Source organism: Leptosomus discolor, unplaced genomic scaffold, assembly GCF_034619465.1.
Source record: "Leptosomus discolor isolate bLepDis1 unplaced genomic scaffold, bLepDis1.hap2 HAP2_SCAFFOLD_67, whole genome shotgun sequence".
Lineage (NCBI taxonomy): Eukaryota > Metazoa > Chordata > Aves > Leptosomiformes > Leptosomidae > Leptosomus > Leptosomus discolor.
In genome coordinates this window covers 182,734-195,896 of record NW_028237828.1, presented here as the reverse complement: position 1 = coordinate 195,896, position 13,163 = coordinate 182,734, and the positions used below count along the sequence as shown (strand labels likewise).

Below are 13,163 nucleotides of genomic sequence, written 5' to 3'. Positions count from 1 at the left end.
CTGGTGGGAGGTGTCCCTGCCCATGGCAGGGGGTTGGACTAGGCGATCTTCAAGGTCCCTCCAGCCTAAACCACTCTGTGATTTCACGAGCCTATGAAATGGAGGCCATAAGGGGTATGAAGATGAGGCCTTGCCCTAGCAGGGGAGACCTGGTGGGAAGACGCCGGTCACGTTTCCCATCTGTGGTCCTGGTTACATCTTCTCTCTGTCATAGAAACTGCCCCAAGAAAATGACTGAAGCTCAGAGGAGGCTGCGAGAACAGCCCTAACCAGAGATCACTCTTTTTCTCTCCAGGCGCCCTGACCTGAAAACTGAACCAAGGCAGCCTTCCTCACCAGCACCATCACGCGTCCGTTCCTTCCTCAGTCGGCAGGCGGCTGGCAGTGAGCAGGGGGGTTCTGCGGGACCAGGATTCAGCCCTTCATCCCGCTGCCGGAGGAACGGGGCCAGGGAGAGGGTCCGGAGCAGATCCCTGCAGTGGGGCGTTGATCTCCGCAGCTGGTTCGTGGACACCACGGGCTCTGACCATGCAGCATGGAGGAAAGCTGGTCCTCCAACTCGTGACCGTGCTCCCAGTGGTGGCGCACCTCCAGGGACCTCCATCTCCCAGGTGGCTCCTGCACCCGGTGCCGCTTGGGAGCAAACCCCACGGCAGGGCTACAATCTCCGCAGCCGGTTCGTGGACACGACGGACTACAACCACTCAACCGGGCGGCGGAGGAGAGCTGGTCCTAACTCTCATCACCGCACTTCCAAGGATGGCGCACCTCCAGGGACCTCCAGCTGCTTCTCCCACTTGGCTCCTGCACCCAGTGCCACTCGGGAGCAAACCCTGCCGAGGCAGAGGGAGTGGAGCAGATCCCCGCGGCAGGGCTACAATCTCCGCAGCCGGTTTGTGGACACAACGGTCTATGACCACTCAACCAGGTGGCGGAGGAGAGCTGGGCCTCCAACTCGTGACCATGCTCTCAGGGATAGCGCAGCTCTGGGGACCTCCAGCTGCTGCTCCCTGACGCCCACATCCAGCACCTCTCTGGAGCAAACCCTGACAAGGCAGAGCGAGCAGAACAGATCGCTGTGGTGGGGCTACAATCTCCTCAGCTGGTTCACGGGCACCACAGACCATGACCACTCAGCTGGGCAGCAGAGAAGTGGTGCTCCAAGTCGTGACCACAGTCCCAGTTGCGGTGCAGCTCGATGGACTTGCAAGTGCTGCTGCTGCCAGTGGGCTCCTGGACCCAGTGCCGCTCAGGAGCAAACCCTCCGGCAGGGCTACAATCTCCACAGCCGGTTCGTGGACACAACAGACTACAATCACTCAACCAGGCAGCGGAGGAGAGCTGGTCCTAACACACATGACCGCGCTCCCAGGGATGATGCAGCTCTGGGGACCTCATGGTGCTGTACCTCCTAGTTGGCTCCTGCACCTGGCGCCTTTCAGGAGCAAACCCTGCTGAGGCAGAGGGTCCAGAGCAGATCCCCGCAGCGGGGCTATGATCCCCGCAGCCGGTTTGTGAAGAACAAGGGCCACCACCACCCAGCAAGGAGAAGGAAGAGAACAAGCAGAAAAGCCAAAGCCGTCATTAAAAGCACGCGCTGACCTTCCACGTGTGATTTGCAGGGAGTTTTCTTCTGTGCAGGTTTTGCGGCGCTTGGTGCAAACGCCCAGTGCGGGAGGTTGATGTCTCGGGATTTGGGGAGCTCTGTGCTGGCACAGGCCCATCGGGGAGGCCACAACCTCATTCCGCGTCCCCCTGAGCTGCTCGGGGGGCAGAGGAGGCCGAGGAGCCAGGAAGGGAGGAGCGAGGCTGAGCCTAGGCCGAGCAGGGCTGGGGAAGCTGCTGGGGTTGGGTTTGTGGCCACTCTCCTGTTCCATGTTGAATTGGGAATGACTGCAACGGCCTGGGCCTAGTCAGGGCCCTCTGGCCCGGGAGGGGGCACAGGGCAGCTCTGGGAGGGGAGGCCATTTGCCACGGCTGAGCCCATCAGTGGGGCCAGAGCCTCAAGCTGGAGCTCGGCTTTCACCCCTAGAATCTGAGCTACGGACCCTAAAAACAAGCCTTTGGATGCTGAAAGTGAGGCTTTGCAAAGAAAAACTGACCCTTTGGACCCTCAAAATGAGGCTTTGGAGCCTGAAATGAGGCTTCGGAAGCAAAAAACCAAGACTTCAGCAAGTAAAAACGAGGCTGTGTTCACCATCAGGCAAGCTTTGGATTCTGGAAATGAATCCTTGGAGCTTCCAAATGACAGTTTGGGGCTTCCAAATGACATTTTGGGGCTTCCAAATGACACTCAGGGCCCTTCAAGTTAGTCCCTGAAACTTTAAAAGTGTAACCTTGGACCTTGTCAATGAAGCTTTGGAGCCCAACACTGAGAGTTTGGAGCCTCAGACTGGAACGGTGGGTCCTAAAACAAGCCAACATGTACTAAAAGCCAGGCTTGGGCCCTCAAAGTGAGGATTTGGGCCCTGCAAATGGGGCTTTCATGCCTAAAAACGGGTCTTTGGGTGCTGAAATTGAGGCATTGGACATGCCGAAAATGAGGCTTTGAGCCCTAAGAGGAGTTTGTGCCCTAAAAGGAGGGTCTGGAGCATAAAAATGAGGCTTTGGGAGCCCTAGAACCCAAGCTTTGGACCCTAAAAATAAGCCTTTGAGACCTCAGACTAAGGCTTTGATACCCAAAACAGGGCTTTGGACCCTCCAGCTGAGGGTTTGGACAATCACAATGTGCCTTGGACCCTCCAAATGCCTGCCTGGAGCCTCAAAACGAGGCTTTGGAGCATGAAATGAGGCTTTGGAAGCCAAAACTAAGAGTTTGGAAAGTAAGAACGAGGCTGTGGACACCATCTGTGAGGTTTGGGCTGCAGAAATGAGGCTTTGGAGCTTCCGAATGAGACTTTGGGCTCCAAAATGATGCTCAGGGTGCCTGAACCGACTCTTTCCATCTTTAAAAAGCATCGAGTCAAAGAAAAAAAGGAAATCCGCGGAGGGTGGAAGCAAGGACAGGTAGCCTGGGAGGAATACATCGAGATTGTGCGAGCAGCCGGGGGTCAGGCCAGGGAAGCCAAGGCCCTGAGGGAATTGCACCTGGCCAGGGACACCGCGGGCAAGAAGAAAAGCTGCTGCAGGTCCGTCAGCGCCAGAAGGAAGACGAGGGATAACGCGGGCCCTCTCCGGAAGGAAACGGGAGGCCTGGCCACCCGGGCTAAGGAGCTGCTGGTTCTTCTGGAGATGCCGAAAACCTCGTCTGCAGGAGGAGGGGAGGGAAGGGCCACCTTCTCCGGGCTGTCCCGGGGCAGCGCCGCGCCCTCCCCCTCAGCCCGGCCGCGCTTTCCCGACGGCTCCGCCTTGGTGCCCGGCGACGCCGCTCACGTCCCGGCGCTCCCGGCCATCGGTTACTTCGACTCTCGCCTCGCCGCGTTCCCGGCCCGGCCCGGCCGCGCTCCGCGGGGCGGCACTCCTCCTTCCCGCCCCACCGCCACCGCCACCGCCGCCGGACCCGCTCCGCTGCCTCCCGGGACGCGGGGAGCCGGGCCCTGCCCCACCGGCCGCGGGAACGTCCTGCCCGCAGCCGGGCGGCCGTTGGGTCCGTTGGGCCGGCGGCTGCCCCGGGGCGGCGCTGGCGGCGCCGCGGCTGGCGGCGGGGGCGCTCCTGGTGGCGGTGAGGGGGACGGCGGCGCTGAGGGCGGTGGGGTGGTGGTGGCGCTGAGGGCGGTGCTGAGGGCGATGGAGGCGTTGGGGGGGGCGGCGCTGGGCACCAACTGCCGCCGCCTCCCGCTCCCCCGCCCCTCCGCTGCCGCAGCCCCGTCCCGCGGCGCGGACGTTGGGGGGAGGGGGGGGGGGGGCCGGCGCCGCCATCGGTTCCGTCACTCCGGCGAGTTGTTCTCGCGGGGCCGCGGCCGCTTCGGCGAGAGCTGCGGGAAGGAGCGGCCCCGCGGCGGCCCCTCTGCGCCGCACCCCCGAGGTACCGGCGAGCGCGGGGGGAGGGCGGGGGGCGGCGGCGCAGGACCCGCCCCGGCTGCCCGGGCGGCCTCTGGCCCGGCGGGCGGGGTCTGGAGGCGGCGGCCGAGCGGCGGGGCCGGGCCGGGCCGCGCCCGGGGCTCCGCGGCGGCCGCTGCCGGCGGGAGCTGCGCGGCCGAGCGGCCCCGCTGCCGTGGCGCTGGCCTGGGGCTGCCGGCGGCGGCGGCTGCTCTGGCGCTGGGGGCGCTGCACAATGGGCCTCAAGAAAGAGAACGGGGGGAAACACCTCCGGGGGCTTCGCTGCTTTTGGCTTCGTTTGCCAGCGGGGCTTAACGGGGGCCAGCGGAGGGTCCTGCCCCTGGGGAGGAGCGACCCCGCGCAGCGGCGCTGCAGGTCTGCAGGGGTGACGAAACCACCTCCACGCGCGGTCAGAGAAGCAGAGACGTCCTTTAGGAACGACGCGCACCGGGGCCGTGGGATCCTTCCCCAAGATGTCCGCCTGCACGTTGCAGTCAGCAAATATTTATACATTAAATTCATACAGATTCAGTCTATACCATGCATATTCATTATCATCCTCTCGATGATTGGTTCCTCCCTTCTCGCTTCTGATGCAAATGGGAGTGCAGCCTCTGTCGCAGTCTTCCATTGTTCCCTGGTGAGTAGGGGGTATAATTTGGGTAGGTGGTCCGTGAGTCGGAGGTCTCGACCAGTCCTCGAATGGACCATGTTTGGTCAAGGAACATGTCCTTGGCTTGCAGGCTCTTGCCTCGTACGTGCTTTGGTCACGATTCAAAGATGACACACAACGGGTACCATCATAAATCCTGTTTAGCAGACGTCTTGGACAAGAACACACTGTCCTTGTTTCTAACCACCAACAGATTATTGGTTAATAAACACCATAGGTCTGGGAGTTTACAGTAAGCTGTTTAGGATGTTTCTTGCGCTCGCCCACGCTGCTGTACCTCTGTGGAGCCATTTGCAAGGGGATGATTTGCCTTGTGGTGCCACAGAAAGGAATATTGGGTTGTGGCAAAGTCCTTTGGGACATTCCCGTCTTTGAAGTTCTCTCCCGAATCCTTGTTGTGTCTCCAGCTGTTACTGACTTACCGGTGAGGTACCGAGGCCCGTTTCTTCATGACTATACAGGGCACTTGGGAGTAGGACTATGTTTTCTTGGAGGTTGTTGATGATTCCTCTCCTCGCAGGGTTTTCCGACTTGTCTCCAGAAGAGCTGCACCTGGAGTGTTACAACTGCAGAGCAAATTTCAACATTCAAAGCTGTGTAAGTATTTAAAAAATGCTGGCTTGTTCTGGGAACACCTTTCAAGACGGGACTTGTGTCTGTTCTTCAGGTGGCAACTCTGTACCGTACGTTTAATGACCAAACTCTAGGAGATGATCTGAACGCCAAGATATTTTTAAGTTCCTGTGCACCAAATAGACTGCAAAAGTAGCTGCCAGTCTGTGTGCTCGGCCGTCACTTGCTCTTTCTGCCTGAGAACAGGGGCTAAACCTGTCCGATGTGGGCTTCCGAAACGGGTGGCAAGAGCCCTTGAGCGAGTCTCCGTTCAACGTGTGGGCTTCCTAAACCGAGACACGCCTCGGCTTGGCCTTGGCCCCGCTCTTGTGCGTTGTTTGTAGAAGTTACTTGAATCCTGTCTCCAAAGCCTCATCCTTTGTACGCTCTTCGTCTGTTGGGTTGCTCTAGCTGGAGATGGAGCGCTTTAGGTAGAACTCTGGGGAAGTTTATTTGACCTTGGGCTTTCACGTACCTTTGTTGCGGGGAATTAATGCTGAAAATAGCAGATACTGCTAAAGGAGTGTATACATTTCTAGAGAAGCAGCAAGACATACGTTTTTATATTATAGAGATATATATATAATATTTTTGTATTGCGTATATATTATATTCCTGAGAAGTAAATGATTTAATGACTTGCCAGTTCCTTGTTGAATACTTTAATCACAGTTATGGGACGGACACAGGCACTAGTTATTGCTGTGTATGTTCCCTGCAGTAATCTGTTGGATCACATTAAAGAGGCTGATTTGATTGAAGGAAGTTAATTTCTGCAAAGCTGAATGTTGTAGGATGATACTGTTAAAGGGCTCTGAATTATAGTAGTGTGACAGGGGGCATTTTTTCCTGAAAATGTGAGAGAAGCCAAGGCAGATCTTAGGACTTCAGCTTAATGAGCACATAAGTGGACAAGCCAGAAATAAAACCAGGGCTGGAGAGTTTGTTCTCTTACCCTTAAAACTGACATATTTGGTGGGTGGTGGTTGTGTTGTGTTTTTTTTTTTTTTCCTAAGCACCTGATTCAGACAGTGATAGAACTTAGATTCAGAAAGGCCCAGGAAATAAAAAAGTTATTTAAGGGCAGTGGAAAGGAATTCTGTGTTAATAACAAACATTTCAGCTCCTGTCGTCTTGGCCTAATAAAGTTTCTTTTCTAACTGTAGAAATCTTTCACTTTAGTTGTCAGATCACTATTTTACTTTTTTTTTTTAAGTCTTCGCCAATAATAAACCCAGGCTTTTCTTTTCCCCCTTTTTAGATATTTTCTGTCCAACAGTTAGCGGAACAATGGAAAAATCGTCTGTGCCAGCTGAAAGCTTCACAGGCATCGACAAAAGCAGCTTTGGTAAGTGCTAATGAAAGGTAAAATGTTTCTGTTCCTGATGTAATTTTTTTTCTTAGGTTCACATTTCTTTAGGCACATCCCACCAAACTGTGCTGCAAATGCCGACCTTAATTTCTGCTGCAAAGATCTCTAAGACATGAGAACTGTAACGTGCCACCTCGTTTTTAATGCAGAGATCTTGCAAACGTTCCTCAGAAGCGTCGGCTGTCACCAGCGTATTTAACTGCACTTCTGCTGACTTCACATCAGTAGGTGATCGGTGTTGCTTTGAAGATCGCAGGATGCTCTGTTTTACAGCCAGCCAGATGTGATTCTTTTAGGGCATCCGTGTTTGCCCCTCAGTAGCTGAGACGTGGAAACATGCGGTTCCTGGATTCGTTGGCAATTTGACGCCAGCTCTGTGAACTGCTCTGAAAATCTCAGCTGGGATGTGTTCTGTTCTGGCACTGCAGCCTGGAAAAACATCTGGCGTGAAAGCGTTGGGCTGACTGGCGGCACGAAGACCTTGACCGTGACCCTGGCATGCCGCAGGGCCCGTCAGAGAGAGCAGAAAGGGTGTCAGGAGCAATTGCAGAAGAGAGTAACGCTGGCAGTTTGCAAACTGCCCCGGCTCTGCCTCTCTGTGGTTTTCATAGGCAACAGAAACGGGACGGAATGTTCTGGCACTGCCTGAGGCCGGCAACAGTGAAAGTCTGTGAACACCGTTGGGGGTCTTAACTCCACCTTTCTGTGGAGTCCTGAACTCAGTGACTTGCAGGCGGGTGTTGTAAAACCCTGTAGGTGACTCAGGAGAGCAGCGGGTCAGGACGGTTCCATGTCAGCGAGGCAGCCGCTGGGTCCCAGGTTTGGAATGCTGTCGTTGCCAGCCACGGGCAGGTCACCGCAGCTTGAGGCTGGGATCCGGTCGAGTGCCCGTCTAGGGAGAGGCGAATGTCCACCCCACCTTTTCTTCCACGTGCTGATGTTGACTCTTCCAAGGTGTCAGCAGCAGATGAGACCAGCAGTGTCCTCCAGGCCATCTTAGGATCAATGGAGCATTTTGGTGGTGCCAGAAGGAGAAATGGGTAGAGAGGGGGGAGAGAAGCTCTTTGGCTACGTAGCTGTTCTGGGAAGGTGACAAACACTGGTGAATCTAGATGTGTCGGAAGGGAATGCTGGAGTTCAAGCCAGTCAGGGAGACAGAGGCAGCTGGTTGGAGCGGAGTCCGCGTGAGGCGCGTTCAAGTTTTAGTGCGATGATCCCAGCCCTTGGTGGGTTCCGTGCGGAAGGTGCAGGAGTGCCACTGGAGCTTTAGCACAGCAGGCTGGGTGTGCCAGGGTGAGGGAACAGACCCAGTCACAGCAGTGACAGGGAGAGGGTCCTGAAACCCTGACTGAAACAGGGGAGAGAGGAGAACGAGAGCTGGAAGAGGCGTTCAGGCCAGTGCCTGACAGACCAAAACCTGTACCTTGTGATAGATCTGTGTTTGTGGAGTGTTTTACAGGGAACAGCGTGTGGCTTTACAGCGTTTTGTTTGTAGCTGCCAGAGCACGGGGTCGTGATGAAAGCGATCGGTGTCTAACTCGGTCTGAGTTGTGTTCCCTTGCACTGGGCCGCTGTATTTTTGCTTCAAGTATTTATCGAAAGACATTTCCCTGTTTTGGAATCTAATTTTCCTTTATGCTTTTGGTATTTTGTTCAGCCACCTGAATTGAAGAAGACGACCACTCGACCATTGCCTGTCTTTGGATTTGGAGGACAGCAAACATCAGGCTTTGGGTTGTCAGGTAAGTTCCTGCATGAAGAACCAACAGTGAAACATTTTCTTGAGTTTTTCTTCTTCTGCATTATTGAAATACAGCAGTGGTTTAGCATCACAGGGGTGCACATTCTAAGATTTCTTACAAATGTTATAGTTGCAGGCTTTCCTGTGAAGAGCAGCAGTACTAGTGCCAGCGATTGCTCCTTTCAAACATGTTCCAGTCGTGTCGGTCCTGCTCTGGGGAGCTCCTCTGCTGATTCTAATCCTCCCGTGTTTGGACTGATGTCCTCTCCTAGTGTACCCCCTTCTGCTGGTTTTGGCAGCTTGGCAACTCCATCTGCAGCCTCCTTCTCATTTCAAACTTCTGGAACCACCAGGAATTCCAACCCCACTGGTTTTTCAGGGTTTGGCAGTTTGGCTGTGGACCGTTCAGGCACCGCTCCATTTCCAGCCTTTGGAGATTCGAATGCAGCAGGTACAGCTTCTCCCTCCCATTCAAGCAGCGCTGGTTTTGGACAGACTGCCAGCGCCTCTGGACATCACGTGACATCAACATCTTCTGCGGTCACAAGTAACAGCACATCAGAAAATTTATGTACGCCAGTGAGCAAATTAACAGCTGAAGAGGTGGAACAATTCAAAGCCAAAAAGTTTACCTTGGGGAAGATTCCTCTTAATCCACCAAGTTAAGTAGAACTTTTAAATGTTTCATGACTTAAGTTTGCTTGAAATAACATGTTACTGTAACTCCTTTGGTAGCTCAACTACACAAGTTTGTGGTGGTTGTGGTCGAGTACTAAATTTTCCCGTTTGAGTGGAATTTTGTTTCATCTCTAAGTCTTCTGCATTAATAAACTTTGAACGTCGTATTTTGTCATTTCTTTGTTAGTTTGGAATGGATCTTTTACATCCCAGAAATTAGTTAATGAAGATAAAATGTAAAGTTCCCTTTTATCTTCTGTACTGTGAGATTCTGGGCAAAACCTGTGTTAAAAAGGCTTTGTCGAAAGTAAGAGTGCTTGGGTGAGGTGTTGACAGCCTGCTGCGAGTGCAAAGCCAGACGGACGCGGTTGCGGTGCACGACTGCTTGTTGTGGGACCTCCTTGTCTTTTGGCTCCTACTTGAAAGGGACGTGCAGCCCTGGACCGTTGGGGGGGGGTGGAGGGCTCCTGTGTGGTCTGTACCCAGCTAATGCTTGTGTCGCCTGGGAGCTGGTTACCTCTCCCAGCTGATGCGATTCAGCTTTTGTTCGTTGATCTGTTGGAGGGCGTAATGCACCAGTTCATGTCCTACAGCTGGGGGAGGACAGCCTTGAGAGCATTCTTCATGAACAGGGAGCTTGTGGTTTGCTCTTCTGATACTCGGATAAAACTTTGCCAGCAATTGCAAAACTGCTTACTGCAGTGGTGTGAATTGGTGGCGTTTTGTTGTCTGCTTCTCCCAGCTTGATGGGCGCATACATTAGCAGTACCTGTTCTGAGTTAGTGGTATTGAGGGAGGTGTAGATTTTGCCCAAACGCTGGAAAGCAGGGGTCAGAAATCTTCTAGAGGAGGTACTAGAGTCAGGTGAAGAGAACATTTGCTCTTGACCAGGCCCTCCCATTACGGGTTTAAAATTACCAAACCAAAGCAGCAACAGTTGACTGCAGGCTGTCCATAGAGAAATTGATTGTGTGACACTTGAAGGTGACATTTCAGTTTGTGCTGTGGAGCCCAGAGTCCTCCTTCAGCCTAGAGCTGGCTTCCTCCCAAAGGCCCACGGCACCCTGGCTCGCTCAACCAGCGCGAACACACGGACCGTTGAGGCTGGCAGGCGCAGGGGAGGCGCTCTGCCGGCCTCCTGGAAACCCAGGTTCCTCGGCCGTGTGCTCAGTGCTCTGGAGACACCAGGAACTTGTGTCTGCGATGTCAGAGCGCTGGGCTGCTCCGGTGTATTTTTCTGGTGGCTGTTTTGTAGATGAAATGTGGTGTCTGGGGTTTGCTGCTGTTGATGACGACCCAGCGCAGCTTCCTGTAACTCGCCAACAAACTGCGGCTCTGTTGGCCCAGAGCTCAATGTCGTTCTCAGGACGGGTGTGTTTCCCCGGGGGTCTCCCGAGCCGTGCTATGACTTGTACCAGTGAAGACGTGCACATCTGTCAGGGCTCACGGAGCTCTGGGCTGTTCATGCCAGTCAGTCCGACCTTGAGACAGGAACGTGCCCAAATCCTTTATGCCCCTGTAGCTGCAGACATCCCCCATCTTTACAGAAGTTGTTAAGCTCACTTTGTAAAAAGGTAGTATTTAATGAGAACCAAATGAAAACCGTGCTTGTGGTTCGTCAGATGAATGCCAGAACTGCCTCAACTCCCTCTTGATTCTGTTCTGGCCTGTTCAAAGGGGCTCAGGCTTTGAAGCTTCAAGCTTTCAAGCTTCTGGGGACTCGTACCAGGGATGTCACCAAGAGGCTGCCAAGCCTCGGACAGCCCCCTGGCTCTTACCCACTGCTGCTGCTTCATGTGGGCACCAGGGATACAGCCAGGAGCCATCTGCAGAGTATCACGAAGGATTTCAGAGCCCTGGGAGCGATGGTAAAGGACTCTGGCGTGCAGGTGGTTTTCTCATCAGCTCTCCTGGTCAAAGGAAAGGGCTTTGAAAGGGCCAGTCGAATCTAGCAGGTCAGCAACTGCTGTTGGGAGCGGTGCCACAGCCAGGGGTTTGGCTGCTTAGACCATGGCGCTCACTCAGAGAAACCTGGTCTGTTGGGGGCTGAGGGGCTCCATCTGTCAAAGAAAGGGAAGAGGGTCTTTGGGCATAGGCTTGCTAAGCTGGTGAAGAGGGCTTGAAACTGGAGCCGGAGGGGGGGCCAAAATGATGCTCACAGCCCATAAAATCGGTCTCAGAACCTTTAAAAGTGTAAAACGTGGAACTTGTAAATGAGGCTGTCAAGCCTAACCGTGATGGATTGGAGCCTAAAACTGGCACTGTGGGTCCTATAAAAAGGCTGTGGGTGCTAAAAGCCAGGCTTGGAGCCTAAACGTGAGGATTTGGGCCCTAGAAATGGGGCTTTCCAGCCTAGAAATGGGTTCAGGTGCTGAAAATGAGGCTTTGGACATAAAGAAAATGAGGCTTTGAGCCCCAAGGGGGGGAGTTTCTACACTAAAAGGAGGGTTTGCAGCCTGAAAGTAAGGTTTTGGGACCTCAAAGTGAGACTTTGAGCCCTAAAGGAGGGCTTTGGACCCACCAAATCAGGGTTTGGAACTTCACGATTTGGCTTGGACTCTCAAAATGCCTGCCTGGATCTGCAAAATGAGGTTTTGGAGCCTGAACTGAGCATTTAGAAGCCAAAACGAATAGTTTGGCAAGTAGGAATGAGGCTATGGACAGCACCTCAGAGGTTTGGGCTGTAGAAACGAGGATTTGGCACTTCCAAATGAGACTTTGGGGCTTCAATATGATGCTTAGGGCCCCTAAAATGAGTCTCTGAACCTTTAAAAGTGTAAACCTGGGAACTTGCATATAATGTTTAGAGCCTACTCGTGAGGATTTGGAGCCTAAAAGTGGAACTGTGGGTCCTAAAAATAGGCCACGGGTGTGAAAAGAGAGGCTTGGACCTTAAAAATGAGGATTTGGGCCCTACAAATGGGGCTTTCCAGGCTAAAAATGGGTCTTTGGGTGCTTAAAATGAGAACTTGGACCTGGAGAAACTGAGGCTTTGAGCCCTAAGTGGGGAGTTTGCCCCTTGAAAGGAAGGTCTGGAGCATGAAAATGAAGCCTTCACGCCCGGAATCTGAGCTATGGACCCTAAAACTGGGATCACAAACTAAGGCTTTGAGGCCTAAAAGAGGGCTTTGGACTCTCCAAATTAGGATTTGGACACTCAAGATGTGGCTTCGGCCCTAGAAATTCCTGCCTGGATCCTAAAATTGATGCTTTGGGGCTTGAAAACGAAGCTTGAAAATTATGTGTGACTTTGCAAACTGAAATGGAGCCTTTGGTCCATAAAAGTGAGGCTTTGGAGCCTAAAATGAGGCTTTGGAATCCAAAACTAAGACTTTGGAAAGGAAAACTCAAGCTTTGGTTACTGTAAATGTAGCTCTGGACCCTGAGAAGAGGCTTTCTGCCCTAAATCTGAGGGTTTAAAACCCTGCAAATGAAACTGTGGGCGCTGAAAGTAAAGCAGTGGGTAATAAAAGACAGGTTTGGACCAGAAACATGAGAATTCTGGCCCTCAAAATGAGGCTTAGGGCAATAAAAAGGATGGGTTAGGTGCTACATATGGCTCTTTGGACCTTGCACAGGAAGGGAACCTCTTGGTTCCTCTATGGCCCCTAGAAATGAAGCTTTGATCCCAAACACAGGGCTTTGGGCACTCCAGTGCAGGCCTAGAGCTGTAAAAGAGGGCATTGGACTCTCTGAAGGAGGGTCTGGGCCCTAAAAATAGGGCTTTGGACCCTAAAACAGGGCTTTGGAAATGAAAATGAGGGTTTCAAACCCGAGATTCAGTTTTGGTCCCTCAAACGGTACTTTGGTACCCGAGGCTTTGCATCCTAACAATGGGTCTTTGGAGGCTCAAAATGAGGATTTGGGCCCTCAAAACTGCAGCCAGAATCCTCAAAATGGGGCTAGATAGGGAATTCCTAGCATGTATCCTTGCTAAGTCCATGCTGCCTGTGTTTGGACACATTTTTCTCTTTCAGATGCCCAGGAACGTCACCCAAGAGGACTCTAATTGATGGCCCACTCCTCACCAAAGTGAGCTTTTAGAATCATAGAATCGTGAACAGTTTGGGTTGGAAGGGACCTTTAATGGTCGTCTAAAGACACTCAAA

General features: G+C 53.2%; 1 pseudogene; it reads left to right on the top strand.

The window, feature by feature from the left end:
* The first annotated feature begins 5,131 nt into the window (after positions 1–5,131).
* LOC147412702 (nucleoporin NUP42-like) lies at positions 5,132–9,066 on the top strand (annotated as a pseudogene).
* Positions 9,067–13,163: the final 4,097 nt, after the last annotated feature.